General features: G+C 36.2%; 1 protein-coding gene across 3 annotated transcripts in view; it reads left to right on the top strand.

Annotated features, from left to right (window-relative positions):
• The window catches only part of NEGR1 (neuronal growth regulator 1), an 865,642-nt gene that overhangs the window by 224,945 nt on the left and 637,630 nt on the right, over positions 1-3,067 (top strand). The gene's annotated exons all lie outside the window — the stretch shown is intronic.

Here is a 3,067-nt window from a genome sequence, read left to right as displayed (position 1 = left end):
CTTCCTTCCTTCCTTCCTTCCTTCCTTCCTTCCTTCCTTCCTTCCTTTCTTCTTCTTCTTCTTTCTTTCTTTCACCTCTTAGGCATTTATTTTTTGCTTCCATATAGGAAAATTTATAAAATACAACTTTTCAATTGTTCCTTAAGCTAAAATTGAGTCTGAACACCATTTCATCACTGGGCATTATTTTATAGAATGGTAGCTGTCAAAAAACTACATTAAATCTAACACATGGCAGACTGCATCTTAGAGTCTGTGAGTATAGTCAGGAGGCGCATGTAGCTGGTGTAATCAATGCTGAAATGTTGGCTTTGTAGCTGGTTGCTGCATTGAAAACTAACAGTCATGACTCAGTTTGCGCACACAGGTACATGGTACATCCATGGCACATCCAGGTACTCTTTGGATGCTACTTTTAGGACAGGATATAAGATAGTTTTATGAGCAGCTGAAATATTTAACTTACATGTTTAAATCTGCATAGTTATAAAAGAAACCATGCCTTAGATTCATAGCATGCTAGAAATAAATGTGGTTTTGGAATATGTGAGACTTAGGGGTGCCTGCATAGCTCAGTTGGTTACGTTTTGGGCTTCAGGTCCGGTCATGATCTTACAGTTAAGTGGGTTCGAGCCCCATGTCTCTGTGCTCTCAGTGTGGAGCCCGCTTTGGATCCTCTGTCTCCCTCTTTCTCTGCCCCTCCCTCACTGGCACATTCTCTCTCTCTTTCTCTCTCTCTCAAATTTAAATAATAAAACATTAAAAAAAAAGAGTATGTGAGACTTAGGTTCAGATTCTGGCTCTGCCATTTACCAGGAATGACCTGGGACAAGTAGATTAAAATAATACAAGTTCCAGAATCCATATATTATCTAGTAGGGAATTTTAGAGGATTAGAGGATATACATGTAAAATACAGTGCCTGTTAGATCATTGGGATAATAGATTATCCAAGGAGAATATTTAGTTTCAAAACTTGTAGATTTATCATATAAATGATATTTACTGATCTAGGTTCATGAGTATTTGGGGACTAAAGAGAGCTTATTCATTTCAAAAGAAATGTTGTATCCTGATCTACTATACATTTCCGAAATAAATGTATCTTTAAAAGTACAACATAAAGAACTTCCCTCTTTGCCTTTCCTCCCACTTTTTAGTACCGTTGATTCACATTATTCCACTCGGCTTATATACTAATGTGTGTCCTTCTGACAGAGAAAAAAGGATGGAGTTAAAGATAAATTCTCTCTGAAGGTGGCCACCCATTTTTAAATTGGTTAATGAGACTCTGTGGGCAGATCCTGATTCCCTCTTCAATGCAAGCTATCTCGGTAAAGCATAACCACTTGAGGTTTGACAAGCAGAGACTACCATGGTCCACTCAGTTGACAAGTTATCTCCTGTCCCAGGTGATGGAGAAGTAGTTAGTCTGTGCTCACTTTAGATCAGAAAGCTATTTGCCAGCAAGGGACTACTGAGACATGTGCGGTATGTGCCCTCCCTCTCTGACACTGGGAGAAAAAGACTAAAAGAAGTAATGTATGTCTGTTGGGAGTCCATCAGTCTAGTCACTAGGCAGAATATGTGTGTCCCCAAAGTCCTTTGTAACCACTTATTTCATGCTCTCTTTATATTTATTGAAATCATTCTGCATCTGCACACTATTGTAGAAGGTAGGCATTTAAAGATGAATAAGGAGAGCCTTTTTCCTTTCAGAAGGAGAAGCATAAATACACATAGTATAAGGTATGGTACCTAATAAATATTACTAATATTGGATGTGGTAGGTGCTGTCATAGAAGTACATAGTAAATATTATGGTAGCACAGAATAGGGAATGATTAATTTTGCCTGGAGGATTCTAGAAGGCTTCAAAGAATAGGTGATACTGGAAACCGGACTTGCCAATTGAATACAGAGGATTGGAAATTGGAAAACATTTTGTGGGTGGAAGAATAAAAGCTGAAAGAATTTACAATTCTTCAGAAAACCCTTATATGAAGACAGTAATTATATATTGTTTAGAGTTGTAGTTCAAGCAGATAAAGTTGGGACCCATTTGGGAAAGACCTTGAATGATTTGCTAAGTAGCTTGGACTTTATTCCTGAAGCAATGAAATGCTAGCTATTTGGAAATTACCATTAGGGAAAGACAAGGATAACATTATGTTGCTGAAAATTACCTTCAGTAGAAATGTGGGGAATAGCCTGCAGTTGGAGATTGGGTTAGGAGGAGACTACAGGTAGAGTCCATTACAAGAATCATGAAGCAATCTGAAAAAAGAACACAAGAGGATAGATATTACTCACAGTTCAGTGGCAAAGTGGTGCAGCTCCTGCTTCATGTAACATGTTTCATTGACTGAAGAACATTAATTTAAGAATCTCTATGAGGCAAGAAATTTACATCAATAGTATAAACAATTCTATGTAAGTTTCTTGGATGAGGCTGAAATTTCTGTGCAGGACTTTTATGAAAATTATGTTTTTAAAATTTATTCTCCCTTCCTTCTTATTATAGCTAAATGTTGGTGGGTGGGTAAAAGTCTGATGATTCAATCATGTATTCAGTCCACATTCAGTAAATCTTTATGGATTGCCTTCAATGTTAGAATTCATGCTAAGTGTAGGAGATTGAATTAGACACAACCTCTGTCTATTGGCATCTCACTGTTACATGACCACAAATAAATGATGCTATGTGTCAGAAAATAGCATAATGATTCTGTCTTTCACAATTATGTATGTAATATTTTAGGGGAAATTCCCATTGAATATCCAAAATAAACACATTTTAAAATATAATTTTGAGACACAATGATTCCATTTAATTTTGAGGAAATAATTGCAAACTCTTGGTAATAAACAGATGACATTGTGCTAAACCATAAGTACAATGGAGAGGTTAATCAGATTATTGTGTCTCTGTGTTTTAGATAATTCTGGACCATGGAAAACATTTTTTACCTCTGTAGTTCAATCTGTAAATGTATGATGTTGCTTTTCTTGTTCTTTTCTTTCTTTCTTTCTTTCTTTCTTTCTTTCTTTCTTTCTTTCTTTCTTT

Source organism: Herpailurus yagouaroundi, unplaced genomic scaffold, assembly GCF_014898765.1.
Source record: "Herpailurus yagouaroundi ecotype Mexico unplaced genomic scaffold, PumYag 77, whole genome shotgun sequence".
Classification (NCBI taxonomy): domain Eukaryota; kingdom Metazoa; phylum Chordata; class Mammalia; order Carnivora; family Felidae; genus Herpailurus; species Herpailurus yagouaroundi.
Note: the sequence above shows the minus strand (reverse complement) of the source record. Positions and strands in the feature narration are given on the sequence as shown.